We start from the raw sequence: 21,748 nt of genomic DNA, 5'->3' as shown, positions 1-21,748 counted from the left end.
GCAGCAGCGGTCTGTGCTCTTGTTGGCTTTCCTGCAGCTCCACCAGACACCTGAGCATGTCCATTTGCTCCCACATTAGTCTCAGCATTGCATCCTGCCTCTTCTCATCGCGCTCACTTAATGCTTTCCTGGACTCCGCCACTGAATACCTCCATGCATTCAGCTATGCTCTATTAGTGCGGGAGGACTGCATGAGCTCAGAAAACATGTCATCATGACTGCTTTTTTTTTTGCCTTTTAATCTTCAATAACCTCAGGGACGGAGATAATAGGGGGAGCATAGAAACATTTTCACATTTGTAGGGGGATAAAAAGGGAGAGTAAAATTTAAGATAATACATTTTCTGAGAACAAAAGGGAGACTCTTTCACAGTGAATCAAGCAATTTACAGCAGACAGCACATGTGCTTTAGGTAGAAGGTCGCATTTTGCCTTTTCTATTGAGCGCCTGCCGGTATGGTGACACATCATACACAGTTGGGCAACAGAATTCGGTTTCCAGGCAGCCATGGTAAGCCAAGGAATATGCGGGTTTGGCTTCTAATGCCTTCATAACATGTGGGAATGTTTTCAAACTGCAACCTCCTCCTTTCCCATAGCAAGCAATGCCGGTTGGGTTTGCCATTTAAAAGGAGGGGTTGCAGTTTTCGGGTGGGTGTGCAGCACACACCTCTCCCCACCCCTCCGCGTGGCTATTTGGGATGATCCCTTTTAGCTAAGTGCAAACAGCCCAGCATGAACAGAGTCCTTTTACTGTTCCCTTACAAAAATATCCCTATTTCAACCAGGTGACCATGAATATCACTCTCCTGAGGCTAACAGAGAAAGATAAAGACCAAATGTTGCTTAAATGTGACCAAAACCCAGGACCATTTGCTGCCATGCTTTGTGCTGCAATGATTCCAGACTACTTGCTACTGGCTTGACGTGGTAAAGTATCCTACCATGGAGGATGAAATAAGGCAGCCCTCCCCAGAAACCTTCTGCAAAGGCTTTCAGAGTACCTCCAGGAGAGTTTCATGGAGATGTCCCTGGAGGATTCCTGCTCCATCCTCAGACACGTTAACAGACTTTTCCAGAAGCTGTACTGGCCGCGACTGCATCCCAAGTCTTCAGGGCAAATCAAACATTGAACACTATTGCTTTTAAACCCTGTATCATAGAGTCATAGACTATTAGGGTTGGAAGGGACCTCAGGAGGTCATCTAGTTCAACCCCCTGCTCAAAGCAGGACCAATCCCCAACTAAATCATCCCAGCCAGGGCTTTGTCAAGCCTGACCTTAAAAACCTCTAAGGAAGGAGATTCCATCACCTCCCTAGGTAACACATTCCAGTGCTTCACCACCCTCCTAGTGAAAGTTTTTCCTAATATCCAACCTAAACCTCCCCCACTGCAACTTGAGACCATTACTCCTTGTTCTGTCATCTGCTACCACTAAGAACAGTTTAGCTCCATCTTCTTTGGGACCCCCATCAGATCCCCCCCAATTGTGAAGTCCCTTCCAGCCCGGATATTCTATGACATGTCATGTTGAAAATCTGTCTTAGGGGAGCGAGAGAGGGATAGCTCAGTGGTTTGAGCATTGGCCTGCTAAACCCAGGGTTGTAAGTTCAATCCTTGAGGGGGCCATTTAGGGATCTGGGGCAAAAATTGGAGATTGGTCCCGCTTTGAGCAGGGGGTTGGACTAGATGACCTGAGGTCCCTTCCAACCGTAATATTCTATGAAATCATGTGTTCTAGTCCCGTAATCATTTTTGTTGCCTTCTGCTGGATGCTTTCCAATTTTTCAACATCCTTCTTGTAGTGTGGGGCCCAAAATTGGACACAGTACTCCAGATGAGTACACCAATGTCGAATAGAGGAGAATGATCACGTCCCTCAATCTGCTGGCAATGCCCCTACTTATACAGCCCCAAATGCCATTAGCCTTCTTGGCAACAAGGGCATACTGTTGACTAATATCCAGCTTGTCATCCACTGTAACTCCTAGGTCCTTTTCAGCAAAACTGCTGCCTAGCCATTCAGTCCCTAGTCTGTACCAGTGCATGGGATTCTTCCATCCTAATCAGGACTCTGCACTAGTCTTTGTTGAACCTCATCAGATTTCTTTTGGCCCAATCCTCTAATTTGTCTAGGGCCCTCTGTAACCTATCCCTACCCTCCAGCATATCTACCACTCCTTCCAATTTAGTGTCATCTGCAAACTTGCTCAGAATGCAGTCCATGCCATCCTCAAGATCATTAATGAAGATATTGAACAAAACCGGCCCTGGGACTGACCCTTGGGTCACTGGCTGCCAGCTAGACATGGAGCCATTGATCACTACCCGTTGAGCCCAACAATCTAGCCAACTTTCTATCCACCTTATAGTCCATTCATCCAGCCCATACTTCTTTATTTTGCTGGCAAGAATACTATGGGAGACCATATCAAAAGCGTTGCTAATGTCAAGGAATAACATGTACTGTACATTACAAATATGTTACCAGAGGTGCCTTCTCCGCCTTCAGGCTTGGGGATCCCACCTTTGGAGGGTATTGGTTCCAGGGTGATGAAAAGGTCCTGACTGCCGGGAAGAACGGATTCATCCCTTGCCTGCTGCACATTCTCCTCGTCCTCCTCCTCCTCTTTCTCATCCACAAAATCCTCCTCCATATTGAGGAGGATTGAAAGCAACAGTGGTGGGGTAGTGGTAGGTCCCTGCTTAGAATGCCATGCAGCTGATCACAGAAACGGCATATATGGGGCTCTGACTCAGAGCAACCATTTGCCTCCTTTGTCTTTCGGTAGGTTTGCCTGAGCTCCTTGACTTTCATGCGGCACTGCTGTGTGTCCCTGTTGTAGCCTCTGTCCATCATGCCCTGTGTGATTTTGGCATATATATTAGCATTTCTTCTTTTTGATCGGAGTTCAGCCTACACAGATTCTTCTCCCCATACAACAATCAGATCCAATGTCTCCCATTCACTCCATGCTGGAGCTCATTTGTGATTCTGGGGGGACTGCATGGTCACCAGTACTGCTGAGCTCGCCACGCTGACCAAACAGGAAATGAAGTTCAAAAGTTCCCGGAGCTTTTCCTGTTTACCTGGCTAGTGCATCGGAGTTGAAAGTGCTGTCTAGAGAGGTCACATTGGAGCACTCTGGGGTAGCTCCTGGAGGCCAATAACATTGATTTGTGTCCACACTACCCCAAATTTGACCCAGCAAGGTCAATTTTAGCGTTACTCCCCTTGCTGGGGAGGAGTACAGAAGTCGATTTTAAGAGCCCTTTAGGGCAACAGAGCGGGTTGCTTGTGTAGATGCATTTATTATAAATTTGACCTAACCCTGTAGTGTAGACCAGGATTAAGCCTTCTGGAGCATCTGTCTCTGTTGGTCTCTCTGTGGCAACAGTGCCTGCCATCTCTCACTCTTACAACAGTCACTCTGGAAACATTTTGCTGAGAGCTACTCTCTTCCCTTTTAAATTTTATAGAGGCAAACTCAGAGAACTAAGCAGAATTCTACAGCTAATTAGTATACCTCCTGTACTGGTTTACAGCCGTCTTGAAAGAATAGGATAATTGCCAAAAAACAGCCACATTCATGGATAAAACCAAACCAGTAAATCATCTTCAGTACTAATTTTACTTAAGTCACAGAGGTTTTTTTAAAGCTAATTGTCAGAACAGATCTGGAGAACATTTCTAGTGCCACAAGCCCAGTATCAGTGCTGGCTTTTGTTATAGTATATTGCTAAATTTCAGGTTTTAGAAGTGTTATTTTATGAGGGTTGTTGCATGGTTCCCAAACAGCTGTTTGTATCGGAAGATTGTGGCATTCTATTTCAGAACCATCTTAGTGTTTCAGAGGTGAAAAGGGAATGTGCTTCGTGTAAAATGCCTTGATTTATCAGAGGCAAGGCATGTTGTTCACAGAGATAAAGGGGCTTGTTTACAAGGTATCAGTATCCCTAGAAGAAAGGAGTTTCCAATAACTGAATAAGGTGTTCTGAACGTATAGATTAGACTAGAAGGCCAACAGTAAACATGATGAACTTCAGAAGAACAGCTTCTTATTTCACTGGGGACCTTCATTAACGAGTCACCAGCTAGGCAATTACTGTACAGCGCTTGTAATGACCAGGATCAGACACAAGCAATCAGCACAGTAGACAGCAAGAAACCAAGCAGAAAAAACCTGTGAAAATATGCCATTAATTCTTAATTATTCTTCAGAAGAAAACAAGCACAACTAGGGGGCAAATAACTGTAAGGAATATAGAAAACTATATCAGAACCTGCAGGCTCAGGGCCATGATATTTAGTTAATAGCAGCATCAAAATTTATTTAAAGCTAAGCATTATGTTCACAGAACATTCAAAGGTGTATTATTTTATGTTGGTTAAAAGCTTCAATGAGAGCTAGTCTTGTCTCCACAGAGTTATTTTTTGTTAGAATTAAGAACCTATCTTATTATTAGCATTACAGTAGCCTTCAGAGGCCCCAGTAGAGACTAGGGTCTTATTGTACAAACATATACTGAAAGACAGTCCTTTCCACAAAGAGTTTACAATCTGAATAGGCAAAATGGCAAAGGATGGGAGGAGAAACAGAAGCACAGAAAGGAGAGGTGAATTGTCCAGGTCACACAGCAGAATCAGGAATAGAACCCAGGGCTCCCCTGAGTCTGAATTCAGTGCCCTATTCACTTAGGTAGACAAGAATTATAACATTCAAAAACCAGTCAGAGAACATTTCAATCTCTTTGGTCACTCGATTACATACCTAAAAGTGGCAATTCTTCAACAAAAAAACTTCAAAAACAGACTCCAACGAGAGACTGCTGAATTGGAATTAATTTGCAAACTGGATACAATTAACTTAGGCTTGAATAAAGACTGGGAGTGGATGTCTCATTACACAAAGTAAAATTATTTCCCCTTGTTTATTTCCCCTACTACTGTTCTAAAGTGGTGGAAATGGCCCACGCCCCTCCCCCGCTCTCCTGCTGGTAATAACTCGCCTTTCTTGATCACTCTTGTTACAGTGTGTATGGCAACACCCATTGTTTCACGTTCTCTGTGTATATAAAATCTCCCCACTATATTTTCCACTGTATGCATCTGATGAAGTGAGCTGTAGCTCATGAAAGCATATGCTCTAATAAATTTGTTAGTCTCTAAGGTGCCACAAGTACTCCTTTTCTTTTTACGGATACAGACTAACATGGCAGCTACTCTGAAACTTGCATCATCTAAGTAATCATTCTATACATGAATAGTCCTGTTTAACTCATTGTGACTATTTGAAAGATTAAATATTGCTCATGTGAATAAGAGTTCCAGAATCAGGTCCAACATTCCTTGTAAGGAATGAACTTGAACTTCCAGCATTTATACTTTTTAAAAGAGTATTTAAAAAGAAAACCCCTCTCATTAGTGATATTTTTGTGCATGACTTCAGCCATTCAAATGTTTGTTTGAATTGATTCAAAATAATCTTGGGTTTAACAATATAGCATAGAGTACTGAAAGAATTGTGGAGACTGTGTGGTTACTCCAGCTTTAAAGCCTGATATACATTCTGTGATGCAGACTTCAAAACATCTGCTAACTGGAAGCAGCTGCAGCTGAACCTTGGCTGGATGGTGAACCTAGGAATACAGTGGATTGGTTCCATCTAAAACAATAACGTCTTTGTATTAAACAGATCCTTTTGTTTTATTTTTGTTTAAGAGAATGTTTATTTTAAGAGAACTCATTGGCTTATTTGGGATGACTTAATGGCTTATTTGGAGGTGATAAATTGAAGAACCATGTGATATGTTAGTGGATTTATTACATGAATATCATCACCTCATATGGGAGGTGGTGATTACTGAAATTGTGGTAGGTTAGTTATTTACTTAGTTTATTTATAGCCATTTCTATGAGACTTCTCAAACACAGTATTTGAATGTTTTAAACATTTGTTACATGCCATATAGACATGCATATGGGGAATACCCAAAGGAAATAGTAGAGCATTTTGCATCCAAAGCTCCCAAATGTGACGGCTGAAATTGGTGATGCATCAGTGCTTTTGATTTTAGTGTTGACTGTCACAATGATATTCCCTAAGCAAGAATGCTTTTAGTTTTCTTGGGAAATCAAAAAAGATAACAGGAATAATTAATCTGTTGAGTTTCTTAGCAGCGGTGATCTATAAAACATTTTAAAATTTATCTAGCCCAATATTTCATCATCTTTTTAGATTCTAAATTGCCCTGTTAAACTGGTGTTTTGTTGACAGCTGTATATCATCAGAGATACAACAGTTCGAAGTTGTCAGCCCAGCCTAGGGTGTAGTATGCCTTTGCATTAGCTCTCAAGAAGAAAGTGTTTTAGTATTCTCTGCATGCAAATAGTTGCTGTCAATGGTAAATGAGTGGGAATATATATAGACCTCAGAGGTTGAGCTGACTTGTCACAATAGAATACTTCATACAAACAAATAAATTAAAGTTCAACCCACTCCAGTGCACTTTAAAATACCTATGTTAGACATGAACCTTACCTGTTTCTAGATAATTCTGATCTGCATCATATATTGGATCAGACTGAGATGTGGTCTCAGTCAAGATTATTTTGTACAAAACTAAATTAGGACAAAAAACATCCATGAGATGCTTTAGAGCTTAGGCCAGTGACACTTTTTGCTGATCAATCATGGATTGTTTGTTTGTTTTATTAAATTGTTATTATTTGAGCTAAGTATTTGTGAAAGCCTCATTTGGAATCCAGAAAATCAAGTTTTCTAAGCTTGAACTCGCTTCTTGGATCATAAACTCATATGAATTGGTATCATGATTATGTAAGATCCATCACTTTTTTTCCCAGCGTGCTACAAAAATAATATTTACTGCCATTATATCTCTAAACTTCCCTGAGGTAGCACAGTCGCAGATTCTTAGGCCCTGATCTTGCATAGAATTACTAGAATTTAAAATTAGCATATGTATAACTCTCTACCAGATCAGAACCTTACTGATTGGTTTTGTAGTACTGTGAGCTTTTTCACAAGCAGACTTCTTCTATGTATGTATAGTAAATGGATAAATTGCACTGATACCCTGAGTATCATTAGATAAACAGCAAACCTAGTCTATAGGTTAACCTGAAACACAAATTTCTCACTTAACTATACGGTATTAAGTAAAAACTGACCAACAGCTATTGCTCTTTTCCTTTTGCTCATGTAGTATTTTCTTACAAATTGTCCAAATAGCGTCACATGAGCCTGAATTTTATTAATCAAAACAAATAAACAGGTAGTCAGCTGTGTCTCTAAAACAGTAAATATTATTATTCCCATACTGTACATGGGAATACAAAACAATGAGGTTAAGCAACTTGCCCAAGATCACACAGTCAGTGAGTGTCAGAGCTGGGGTTAGAATTCCAGAACTCATGGCTCCAACTTTCATGTTCAGTTCACTGTCAGTGCTGCTCATTTCACAAACAATGTTTTTTCTTTGTTTTTAACCATGTCATGTGGCTATAATTAGAGCCTGGATATTCTCTTTGGTGGTAATAATATCAACAGCTACTGCTCTGATTCCTATCTGTACAGGCTTATCGCATACTTCCTATGTCAGACACCAGGGGAGTTGTACTTGAGTTCATGACCTGAGCTGAGTGTGACCTTTATGGTGAGACACTGTAGTTATCTCTTGCTCTGCATTTCTGCTGCTTCATATTTGTCCTTTGCTTTCGCACTCAACCTTTCCTATTTTTCTTGACATCTTTGACATCAATCGGACTGGCAGGTCAATGTGAGCAGTAGTCTTTCCCTTTGGATGTGTAAAACATGGCACCTATGTAATATACTTGGACACCAGTGACCTAGAATGAAACTAAGTTGACTAACAAATGCAGGTCTTTGGTATTGCATTAAAGCTCTAGCCTGGAGAAGAGACTCTGATGTCCTAATCTTTATTATTCTGAACGTAACTTTTAAATTAGTCAAATATTTGTATTTGTAATATTGTGAACTTTAGCTTTTTAATCTTGCCTTTGGCACATTTGTCTGAAGTTCCCCTCTGGAACTTGTTCCCCTAGACTATCTGTCAATGCCTGAGTTCTGACAAGTTTCAGATCACACTATAGGGCTTTTATTTTTTGTTCAGTCAATTTCTGACAGAACATTTTTGTGTGTGTGGCACTTCTGTGCTAGATGCTGTGTAAGGCAAATAAAATATTTTGCTGCAGTAAAGTGAATACGTATATAAACTTTTTGAAAGTGAATTCATATTAACTGGAATTATAAGAGAAATCTGAGGAAAGAAGAGATGTGGTAAATATCTGCATATCTAACACTTTGTTTCAGTTGAAACATGGCATAACTTTAAATACCCAGAGTTAAGGTTTTTTCAGTATGCAGGAAGGAACACTGTAGGACAGAGGCAGGGAATTTTCAGGTAGATAGCTGCTATAAGCCAAGACTTTCAAAAAATGAAAACTAGTGATTTTTGTGTACCTAACTTAAGACCTCTTAAGGGGGCCTGATATATCACATGCTGGGTCCTAAGTACTTTCTGAAAATCAGATTCCTTTCAGGTGTCTCCAGTTGGGCCCCCCAAAAGTTGAGGTGCCAAACTCTTGAGTCAATTTGAAAATCTTGGCCAGAGGTTCTAAGCTTGATTTCAGAAAGTGAAAGCAGGCGCTATTTCTGGCAGCAACTGCATAGTAGGATGGCCACTAGGATTGTCTAGGTGTGCGGGGGGATTCTGAATATGTTGAATATACTGTTTGTGTCATTCATATGGACTGATGTTTCTGATAATGTTGACGTATACATTTGAAGGTCAGCAATGATGCAAACTTTCTCCACAAAAGAGAAAAGTTCTGTCATGATGCAATGAGATTTGTGTGTTTAATTCCCTTTTACATTAATATAGTTAATACATATGAACATATGCCATAGCACTTTCCACTATGGTATCTTACTGTTGTGGCACTTAATTAACAAACATAATTTGTTTTATGGATCCTAAAGAACAATCATAATATATATATTTCAAAACATCAGTTTAGGGAAACAGTCAAAGATTTATTCCTTTTCTTAGGCTCCATGTGGCTTTCTATTATCAGGGTTACAGGGCTAGCTTCACCTTTGACCCCTCTGGTTCTCTGAGTGCACCTGCCCCGGTGTTAGCCTTTGTGCTCTTATCTTTTCTGGGGTGGATTCCTGTGATTCTCCCTCTCTAAAATTGGGTCTTGGGCTATAGCACCCTATATACCTATCATATTTATCCAGCAGGTACAAATTGGTTTGATCCTTGCAAGTCTTCCCTTTGGGAGCAGTGATCAAACAGCTTTCTTAGAACACATTTATGTTTAATCTTCACAGTTGGAACTCATAAAAAATAGACATGCATACAGACTGCCTATCCTACCTAAGGTCCTCCACCACTCTGGATGGTTACGAGGGCTTAAATGCTTCAAACTCCCAAATGGATGGGTGGGTGTCTGTATAAGTCTGCTCCTGGGAAACAGCTCCCTATCAACTGCTCCCTTCTTTAGACAGAGAAAAAAGTTTTAACTATTAGTGTCCTTTTGATCTATTTGTTCCCAGCCTTTGCAAAACTGTGTGCAACTTTTGGCTGGAGCTAAGAGCAAGCATCTTTGTAGCTAATGTCTTAGGTACTGACTTTTATTCTCCTGTCTTATTTACCAGGAAGTGCTTTATTTTACTCCCTACTTCTTTCCTAACTCAGCCAACCCATGCATATAGTGAACTAACCCCATATAGTAATACAGTAAATGTGTCCATAACTCAAATATTAATACAGTATTAATAGAAGATTATTACAGCATTAATAAATTTATACGGCTCAGCCCCATGTCCTTCACGTCCATATTCTTCCTAGAAAACACATCAGTAAAGGAAGTAAACAAGTGACAAGTAAAGGAAAAGGCAAATGCACTATATCCACAAGTATTTGAATTTAGTGTTGAAGACACAGCACGCCCTGTAACAAAAGAAGAAACCACTTCATGATACCTGATTGCTAGCAATAGTTATCTTAAGGCAAAAAGAAGCATTTTAACACCGCTGATAATGAAGAAGTATGTCTTATTGCTAGTTTTCTTCTTGAAGTATCAGTCATAAATATCTTTCATCAGCCAAGCCAGTTCTCCCAGTAGGTTTTGGTTAACTCCACTGGCATTAGGCATTTCTTTTTTAGCAGAAATAACTGTCAGTTTCCCTATGTATCTTCGTTTTTATACAAACTTTGCAGAGGATCAGGAATGTAATAATGCCCTGCAATGAATGGTATTCTGGTCTATCCAGGTTTAGTCAAACAGTCTATGGTGAGATCAATGCACTGTATGTAAAATGTAAAAGAATGTCAATGCATTGAATGAAGGCGATGAAGTGTCTGAAAAAGTCTATAAAAACAAATAAAATTCTCTTTCAGTGAAATGAATCTTTGTTGTCCTCTCCAGAGACAGGTATTTTTTCCCCTCTAATGAAGAACAAATGTTACCTTTCTGTCCATTTAATCCTGGAAACAAATTTCTCAGAAATACTCATGCTGCCTCTACCTAACGTACCCCACCATAAGACACAGACATTAAGCTGGCACCATGATATCTACCTATCTTGTCTGAAATCACGTGGTGCTGGTAATGATGCCCATTGTTTTCTGAAGTTAATCAAGGATTTGGTGTACTCTAGATGGAATTACATTTTAATATCTTAGCTGTCAGTCTACAAGTATGTACTTTTCACAGCATACATGCAGCATTATATATGACAGAGTAACTGATAACAGAACAGCTTTAATGTCTGGAGGAGATGAGACTTGCTTTCATCAAGATAAAGAATGACATATTTCAGTACTTTTATGATAAGTGGCAGAAGAGCTATGCTAAGATTTGTGTTATGGCCTTAACTTATTGAAAGGTGTATCTTTTTTTCCCATAGCCCCATTTGCTTGCTAATTGCTGGATACTTGCTATTTGCCTCTAATCGCTATTTCATATATATTTTTTGAAAAAAAAAAAAAAAGCAAAACGGATATAATTTTTCTTTTGTTAGTTATGCTATTGCCAAGTGGACTGGTCACTAGTGGGTATTTACCTGAGTATGCTGTTTTACAACAGAAATGATACAAAAGAGAAATACATTTTCATTAGTAATATAATGATCCCACTGGTAGTTGGTGGGTTTACTCCTTCTTTGGCCCACAACTTTTAACATAAGATAGAAATTGGAGTGATTATGTTCAGATATTTAGGCCTCAGTTCAGTTCCTTTGAAAACCTATGGAATGGGATCTCTTAATTTCTTACTTTGAAATCTACAGATGAAAGTGTTACAAAAGAATTAAGTACGATTATGGTTGATGCATCTCCTGTTTATAAAATACTGGTATTGGTAATGTAATTCTTCTTTCTGTGGCCGATTGTGTACTGCTATCTATGCCCGATTTATCCATTCTTGCATCTCAGCCTGGATTTAATCCAGAGACTAAGTTATTGGAGGTAGAAAGTAGTTACCACTGATAGTCCTACATGTAATTGCCTTTGAGGTCATAAACCAATGCCTAAGGACTAGATGTGTACACCAGAAAAGAATAAAAATACCGTGGTAATTGGCACTAACTGATACCTTCATTAGTGGTCTCAGCAGAGAGGTTAAGTACTGAATGGAGATGGAGACTGGATAACTTTACCTTTTCACACAACAGAAGTAATGAGATGCATTTTCTTTGGGTAGCATGAAGAAATTTACAGTGCCCTGATCATGCTGTCTTTTTCTGGGGGTTGAAGGAGGGAGGGACTTGAAGGACTGAAAAATCTATTTTCTGTGCTTTCAATCTGGCTCCTTTTGCATTTGTTAAGTTTGCTTAAAGAAATGGCAAGGGTTCGGGGGTGGGGGAAGAGGAGGAGAGATCAAATATTGAAATAACCAAGAAGGTACTGCTAAAACAATTACATTTGATCCAACATCAAACACCTTACTAGAAAGCTCTGAGTTCCTTTTAGTACCTAGCTGTAATGGCAAGGATGGAAGAATCTCCTAAAAGACTTTCCTACTGCTGTCCAGACAAATCCAGAATGAGTGTGTGTGTGTGCGCACTAGAGTTACAGTACATTACATGCATAGCACAATTTTAGAGTCACCAGATCTAGGAGGGACAAGTTAAATGAGTTTCCATATTCACTCAATCCTTGCCCTTTCTCCAGCGAGAGTGTAATTCAAGGGTTGGTAATGGTTTTCATTTTTTAAAAAAATAAAAAGATGCTCTGCATTCCTGTAGCTCCTTTCAGGGGAACTTGATGGACTTTACAAACCTCTAGCACTTTATCCTTAGCACACTTCTATGAGATGGATAAGTATTTTTATTTTTATTTTACCAATAAAATGGCACAGAAAAGTTAAAGCTAAGATTTTTTTTAAAGCCACTACTGATTTTGGTGTGCCTAACTTGAGACAACTTATTGAGCACCAGCCGTCTGCAATCAGGCCTCTTAAAAGATGACTTAAGTCAGCCACCCAGAAATTGAGGCATAGAAAATCACTAGTTACTGTTGAAATCTTGGCTTATGTCTACTGTACATGGTCCCACAGGAAGTCTGTGGCAACACCAGAAATAAAACCGAGATATTCTGATTCACAATCTTCAATGTCAAAACCATTCATTCCCCTGAGCATCGTTCAAAAATATTATTAAGTTTTCCATAAAATACACTGTCAAATCCCCAAGACAAAGAAACTGAAAAGCCACAATAAGACGTCTATTTACATGGGTAACTATTTAAAGATAATGGGAGTAGTATATATTAATTCTCTTGTGGAGTGGTGGGAAATCAGACCATTCTGGGATGAATGTTTATATCATTGCTAACCTTCAACATTATATATTAGTCTTTTGTGATGTGAACACTAGAAACTATGCTGCTTGAGAACATGAATTAGTTTTGCTAAGAACAGTCATCAGATGATAGTAAGTGAAAGTAGCTACCACCAAAATCATCACTAGAATTCCACACCCGTAGTACTAGACAAAGGCAAACAGAACAATATTTTAAAAGGGTATGTACAGAATTTTGAACATGGATTTCAAAAGTGAATTACCTGCATTGAATAGTGAAAGCGCTCAGTCTGCCATAAGGCCATGACACAGTTGTAATCTGTGTGGTGTTGATTCAGTAGCCCTCTGAAATGTTCTCTTTTGCTTCCTAATTTGTACTGAAGAAGAACCATTTTGAATAACAGTATGCTAATTTCTTTCTGTTTAAGTAGGTATGAGTAGTTAACAGAGGAAGCAGCCTAAATATAATAGCTTCTTATGATACTGCACACCCGTTAACATACACTGGAATCCAACAGATCAATGGTTAAATACCATTAAAAACCGTTTTAAGAAAAAAATCATAATTGACTTTGCCATATGTCTCATTTTCATACTACACTATCTACAGAGTGAAACACAATCACCGTTCATAGAGAAGCTAATTATCCACTGTCAGTTAAGCCCTCAATAATTGATCTGTTGGCAGCTGGTAATAACTCCCAAACCCCTTTGCAAATTGCATTCAAATAAATGTTTATCCACTGGAGAATTATTGGAATAGAGCTTCATAGGTTCAGTAAATCCTACTATTAGCAACAGTTGTCTTCTCCAAGTTCTCTATGGTTTTCCTTCAGTCTCCCCTTCCCTGCTACCTCCCCCCCCACCCCACCCCCAAGTTATGATTTTATTTTTTTGTGGACATTAGAGCTTTGCAAAATGTCTGCAAACAAACCTGAAATAATGGGGAAACTTAGATTTGGGTCTTTGGAGTAAATCTATACTACGTTTTGATCAAATCTGAGAGAGTGTTGTGGTATTGTCTTCAAAATGTGGGGCAAGTTACCTTTCAGCATGTTTTGATGTGAAAGTTGGCAGTGTGGACTGAATTTCATTTTGAGTTTGTTCAAACCTGAAACAAAAAGCAAAGCTTTTGTATGTGAAGAACTGACACAACTGCAAACCAAATAAAACAGTGGCACAAACTCCAGGATATGAAAGTGTTTCCAGGCAGACTAGTGCATGTATATCTTCCTAATCAAACTCTTTTAGATATTTATACAGCAATCCCGCATGACTTCCCCAGATTATGTGTGTTATTTCGAATTTAAACTAACTCACTTCACAAATTCCAGTTATATTTAGTCTTCTTCAAATGCCAGTAGCATAGGTTGTTTTTGAATATAGAATGTGTGTTATTTTGTCAAGTACTTTCAAAGTTAACATATGATATATGCAGGCTTGAAGAGGTCAAAACTCATTTCCCACCTTCATTTCACTACCACAAAAGACTGTGTGTATGTGTGGTTATTAGCAATGGCTATTTTTGAAGATAAAGAATGATGTACATCAAAGTGTTCCTCTGAAAATACCTTATGAAGAGGGGGAAATCATGTTAGCTTGCAGGCATAAAGTTATGTGATGATTAAATATGTGGGAAAGGTAAAAGATGAGTGTAAATGCCATACATTTTTATGAGAGAGACAAGAAGGGTGAGGAAATATCTTTTATTGGACCAACTTCTGCTGGTGAAAGAGACAGGCTATTGAGCTTACACAGAGCTCTTCAAGTCACATTTTTCATCTATGAGTGTATATGTGAATTTAGCAATTATTGGCTTTCAGTGTAAGGCAACTAGTAGTACCTACTCCAGGGTGCCATTAATTTTCATCTTATGTACAAGTAACATTTCTAGTCAGTGTTCTGTTTATGGGAGGCAGTGTGTCTGGTGGATTGATCATGAACTGGAGAACTGAGTTCCAATCCTGGCTCAGGCAATGACTTGACTGTGAGGAAGTCACTCAGGGCTAGTCCTGCAGTCAGTCGAAAGATTGCCATTTATTAGAAAAGGAGCAGAATCAGACCCTTAATCTGTCTGTGCTTCTGTATCCTCATCTCTAAAATGTGTGTTTATATATCCCAAGAGTGCACTGAAGTTGAATTAATTAATGTTTGGAAAATGTGTGAAGAGGCTTGGATTGAAAATATAACTACAATTCTATCTGTCTAGGTACCTCCTTCACAGTAGTATCTTTACAACAGAGAAAAATAAATGCTGCCAGTGACTGCTTCCATTCTGTTAAGCGTGCAGATTTTTCACAGCTTTCTGCTCAGTGGCATTCACTGTTGTATAACTGCAAGGCAGAATCAATAGACGATTTCTATATCCTTTTCTTTGAATTGTCACCATCTCCACTATGGACGGATCTGATTTTTTTTTTCATTTTTCCTTTCTGTCTTAGTGTAACAAAAGACATTACTTAATAATGGAGCAGTCTTTAGTTTGCTTCCTTTCTTTCTCATGGCACAAGCACCTGCATCCATCTATCAGCATTGTAATATTCTTTCGAGGTGTGAGAAGCTATTTAGTAGATCTCTCCTGTAACTACCCAACCATATTATGAACTCCAGGGTTGAGGGTGCTTTCATTTGTTAGAATAAAGGACAGACTGTCAAGTAGACAAATAATCTCTCTTTAAACAAAAACATAGGAAAACCATACAGGATGGTGATTTAAGCAGTCCCGTGAAGAGAAATATCTTTTATAAGAAATCTCTTGCCAGGAAGATTGGAAAGAGATTTGTTTTCTTTATCAAACTGTACATGCTATGCAGTCTTTTCTGTGTGTTCTTCTATAAGCAGGTTTAAAACTAAATATGTGATAATGTCACAGGGTAGCTGGTCCCTGTGGATAGACTAAGGCCAGTTTCCCTGGGCCGGAGCAGCTGAACCCAATCCAACCAATTAAAGAGGGCTGGGCTACACCTGAGCAGGCAACTGGGAGATTGACAAAGATAGGCTGTGCCCTGGGGAGGAAAGGGCCCACCATACTGCAGTGGTGCCAGCTGCTGTGGGGTGGGTCCCTGGAGCAAAGGGCCAGAAGCTCAGGGAAGCATTCAGGGCTGCTGTTCCAGGAAGGGGTCCGAGCTGACTGAAACTGAGATGCTCCCAGGAGCAGGAGTGCCAGAGACCCTGGGAAGGGTGGACTTGAAGCCTGGGGTCAAGGAATGAGTGAAAGAACTGTTTGCTAACTTTGGTTAGAGAAAATAAACTGTCTTGCAAAAGACTGAGCATGGATGGGGCTGTCCAGAAGAAAATGCTTTCTCTTCTTGGGAAAACAAGAAGGACCCTACATTTCTTTTTATTTTTGAATACTGTATATTTTTCAATGCTTTGGAGGCACTTGGATATACCAACGATAAGTCCTAGATAGATAGAACTAAGATTTTTATAGTACATACCTTGTCATAGTTCCATTTTTAAATAGCTGTTTGTTTCTTGACCTCTTGCAAATTTTCTAAATTATTCTAATCTCTTTTTGTTTTTTTGTGTAGTGCTCATTACCTAAGTTCAGATCACTTACCAAAAGAGATGATTTGATTTCACCAAGAGCATATTTGAAATATGCAGTCTTCAGGTTCTTGGTATGGTTTGGCCAATTATGTCTTTAGTGAGCAAAATCTTTTAACTGTGGAAGGAAAAAGACACCTCTTAAGAGTCCCTGAAAGCTGCCTGGATTCACACAAGAACTGGTGCAGAGTGGAATGACTATTTCATCGTAATCTAGCCATCCTGAAGTTTCTCTGATCCTTCCAGTTAGTGTGTTCTAAACTGATGATGCCACTTACTGCATGCACCCAACCACAGAGGAGGATTTCTCTCTCTCACAGACTCATGTGCACACATACATACAACAAAGAGTTTGAATCCCTGTTTTAAATGCAAAACTCAACTCGGGCTTATCTACAGATTTGTGTGCTTTAATATCTTAAATTTAAATATTTATATAGTGCCTTTCACCTAGATGTTTCTGAAAGCTGTTTATATATGGACATCACAGGGGGGTGCAAATTATTTGTAAACTAGGCCCTTACTATTTATAGAACCTGGATGTTGTTTTCACAAAGTGCAATAGATTGAATTAGTACAGTCAAACTCTTCCTGTTGCCCTTGTTTACAGCTCATTCCACTTAACAATAAATCTCCAAGCTCTTGGGCACTTACAATTACTGCATCTTCCTTGTTGAATGAGGGAACTCATCAACTTCTCATTGTCATACCATTTCCAAAGATCTTTGTATGTAACATTAAAAGGGTGTGTTTGTGCTTATTTTTAGATGTTTGTTCTCTGCATGGTTTGTTTGGTCTACCTGTCCCTGTTCTGTGCAGAGTATGCACTGACATGTAAACTGAATCATGGATTACAAATTGGAATAAGCACCACAGATATTTGCATCTTTCTTTCAAAGCATTACTTAACATGCAGATGATCCCCCAATGCAATTGTTTTTCTTCCTAAATCTGAATGGAAATTGGCATCAGATAATTAAGGAGAACTCATGCAAAGTTTTATGATATGTGAAGAGCTCACCTTAGTAATAAGCATTCCCAGTGAGAGGAACATTTATTTCTAGGAATAACTGTGCAGTATTGGGCCTAGAACTTGATACTTTACATCGGAGGATCTCCATGTGCTTTTCTGAATCAAACCTTGCCGACCTCTGTAAGGCAGGTATAGTTGGCTTGAGTATTCACTGCCTTGCACTATGTGCAGTTATTTACTTCTGCGTAAAATTCTGCAGAGTCAGAGTGGTAGCATTTTACACCCATTTTGCAAATGACTATAGAAGGTGAAAAGAAGGTCTTGTTGTAAATAGTTCTATTTTACAGGTAATAACAATGAAGCATGCAGAAGCTAGAAATACAACCTGTATCTCCTGGCGTCTAATCCTAACCACTAGACATTACATACAGTATGCAATAATCAGGGCTGACAGTTCACAGCAATTTAACATTTAAAACAAAGTGAGGCCTCATTGTTTGAGATTTGGCTTTCACTGAAATAGAAATAATCAGTATGTACATGCCCACGTGAACTTGTTGCCTATACTTGTTTTGATAGACTGTGATCAAAAAGCTGGGGTGAACCAGAAATTCATTCAGGAATACATGCGGAGGAGAGGATGGAACCCTGACTGAACATATGATGTTGCTTGTCAGGATACTGACAATCACTAAAGAGCAAATCTACCTATTGGGCCAAGTGTTGAGCATTCTACAGTTAGAGGGCCATGGCCAACATTCTTCAAACTAATGACTAACATTAGGCTTCCAAATTCACTTTGCCACCTAAATAAAAGTGACCTCTGTAGGAGCTGAGGTAGCTCAGCATTTCCAAAACTCAAGCTACTTCTATGGAGGTGATTAAATGTGAGTTTAGGAATTTTAAGCATTTCAGTTAGAAAATTTTGACCATTTTTACCAGCATAGTACTAAACAGTTTTACAGCTGAAAGTAGATGGATATGTAGTAAGACATTGGCATAAAAACATTATTTAAAAGAGCTGAAACTTATTAAATGTATTACATAAAACATTACGGTCAGATTACATCTCAGACACTAAGTATAAGAACCTTTCATAATTATAATTATTAGATCCCAGCAAATCTGATTGGCAAAAAGAGAGTTTTGCCAATCCGTTTCACATTTTTCGTATTGAACATTTGTTAGATATACAAATTTGAGGTCCTTTAAACTCCAACTCTGACACACAATTTCACATCCCTTTTTCATTTTGACTTTTAGGTTTGAATGAACAATGTCAGCGGAAAGCTTAAAGCTTTGCCTGATTGTGGGAAGAAAGAAACCTATGATAAAACCACAACATTGCTCATGATCCCCTCCCAAAATCATAAATTCCTCCCTGACACCCAAAAAATGGCCCTGTTTTTCTTGAAACTTGGCTTGCTTTTGCTCAAATCTCAGCTCAGCTTTGGTGAGCCTGGCTCAAGTTTTGGGACTGTAATGCAACTTGAAAGCTGGCAAGTGTTGTCTGCTTTCACATTTGTTTATCAAAGTATATGTGAGCAGATAATGTGATAATTACATCCACTCTCTGTTTATTGTAAATGTTGAAAAGTATAGGCATTCTAAGAACAAACAAATTCATGCACGATTTGCTGATGTTTATGTGAATGGATTTAATATTTTCCCCATACTTACAGTGTTATATGATATTTTCTTCATATTTTCAATTTTTATTTGTGTGGCTGGTTTTGTTTAGGAGATAGCTGTATCTTCTGTGTCTGGGTGGCTATAAGATTTATCATGTGTCTTCAATCTATTGACCCCTATAACACTAGAGGTACTTAGTGTCACTGTTTAACACTTTATGCAATAAATCTTCAAGGAGGAAGGAAATGTCAAATTAGAATAAAGACTTGTAGTACTGTATCATACTTGGAGAAAATTAAATATTCTTTGTTTTACAGAACTTCTTCGCACTTTCCCCAAAATAGCTAATGCCATGGCTATGCTGCAGTCTCTTGAAACAACAGTGCTGCTTAATGTTAGTTTTCTAGAAATGCATATCATATCTAGCCACAAGAAGTACTATATTTTGCTTACTCTTTGAACTAAACCCAAACTTTTAAAGTTTGGCTTGGATCAAGAGAATTCCTAATTTTCTCTTCTACCTCCTTGGCTTCCAAATATTTGCCCACTGCAACCTCTCTTCCAGTCTGACCATCTCTGGCCACCAGTTATGTGAACAAGGAAAGTCTGTATTAGGATCTCCAGGATTTGATGCATCCTAGGTAGCATCGTAAGCTAGGGACTCCAAAACTGGTGAAGCTGGAGCTTGTTGCATGTTATGCTACCAACCTATTTCTATAAAATGGCCAGGAGAGGGAAGAGATGGCCAGGGCATGGGTAGCTCGACTGCTATAATATTTTAAAGGGTTTTTTTTACACCATTAAAGAGAGCCCTGCAACCCACCATTATTTTAGAGTGTTGTTGCTAGGGACCTGGGGAAAAGGCTCTCAATGACTTGGATAATGGAGTGGAGAGAATGCTTATAAAATCTGTGGATGACATTACTCTGTTATGGAGCACAAGCACTTTGGAGAGCAGAATTATAATAGAAAAGGACCTTGATAAATTGGAGAATTGGTCTGAAATCAACAAGGTGAAATGCAATAAAGACAAGTACATTAGGAAGGAAAAATCAAATGCACAAATACTAAAGTGGTGAATAACTGGTGAGGTGGTAGTACTGTAGAAAAGGATCTGGACCACAAATTCAAAGTGCCAAGAACTGGATGCAGTTGTTAAAAAGGCTAATATTTTGTGGTGTATTAGCAGTAATGTGAGACATGGGAAGCAATTGTTCTGCTCTGAGTATTTTTGAGACCTCAGTTGCAGTACAGTGTCTAGTTTTGGGCACCACACTTTAAGAAAGATGTGGACAAATTGGAGAGAGTGCAGGGGAAAGCAACAAAAATGATAAAATGTTTAGAAATCTGATCTACGAGAGAGGTTAAAAAAAACCTGGATATATTTAATCTTGAGAAAAGAAGACTGGGGACTGGAGGTGACCTGATAAGTCTTCAGATATGTTAAGGCTGTTATAAAGTAATCAATTCTTCTCCATGGCCACTCAAGGAAGGACAAGAAGTGATGATCTTAATTTGCAGCTGTCAAGGTTCCTTCCCCACTCTGAACTCTAGGGTACAGATGTGGGGACCTACATGAAAGACCCCCCAAGCTTATTCTTACCAGCTTAGGTTAAAAACTTCCTCAAGGTACAAACTTTGTCTTGTCCTTGAACCCTATGTTGCCACCACCAAGCATGTTAAACAAAGAACAGGGAAAGAGCCTAGTTGGAGACGTCTTCCTCCCCAAAATATCCCCCCAAGCCCTACACCCCCTTTCCTGGGGAAGGCTTGATAAAAATCCTCACCAATTTGCATAGGTGAACACAGACCCAAACCCTTGGATCTTACAATGAACAATGAAAAAGCAATCAGAATCTTAAAAGAAGAATTTTAATTGAAGAAAAAGTAAAAGAATCACCTCTGTAAAATCAGGATGGTAAATACCTTACAGAGTAATCAGATTCAAAACATAGAGAATCCCTCTAGGCAAAACCTTAAGTTACAAAAAGACACAAAAACAGGAATATACATTCCATTCAGCACAACTTATTTACCAGCCGTTTAAACAAAAGGAAATCTAACACATTTCTATCTAGATTACTTACTAGCAAGTTCTAATACTCCATTCCTGTTCTGTTCCCGGCAAAAGCATCACACAGACAGACAGACACCCTTTGTTCTCCCCTGCCTCCAGCTTTGAAAGTAACTTGTCTCCTCATTGGTCATTTTGGTCAGGTGCCAGCGAGGTTATCTTAGCTTCTTAACCCTTTACAGGTGAAAGGGTTTTGCCTCTGGCCAGGAGGGATTTTATAGTTCTGTATACAGAAAGGTGGTTACCCTTCCCTTTATATTTATGACAGCAGCAATGGAGATTTAGGTTAGATATGACGCTAAACTTTCTAACTATAAGATAAAGCACTGGAATAGATTACCAAGGAAGGTTGTGGAATCTCTGCCATTTAAGGTTCTTTTAAGAACAGGTCAGAAAAACACCTATCATGGATGGTCTAGGTCAGGGGTGGCCAACCTGTGGCTCTGGATCCGCATGCAGCTCTTCAGAGGTTAATATGTGGCTCCTTGCATAGGCGCTGACTCCGAGGCTGGACCTACAGGTTCTAACTTTCCAATGTGTTGTGGGGTGCTCTCTGCTCAACCCCCTGCTCTGCCCCAGGTCCTGCCACCACTCCACCCCTTCCCCCTCCCTACCAGAGGGGATTGCAGCAGGCAGGGGGTATGGGGAGGGAGAGGAAGGTGCTGAT

This window comes from Dermochelys coriacea, chromosome 10, assembly GCF_009764565.3.
Source record: "Dermochelys coriacea isolate rDerCor1 chromosome 10, rDerCor1.pri.v4, whole genome shotgun sequence".
Lineage (NCBI taxonomy): Eukaryota > Metazoa > Chordata > Testudines > Dermochelyidae > Dermochelys > Dermochelys coriacea.
Note: the sequence above shows the minus strand (reverse complement) of the source record.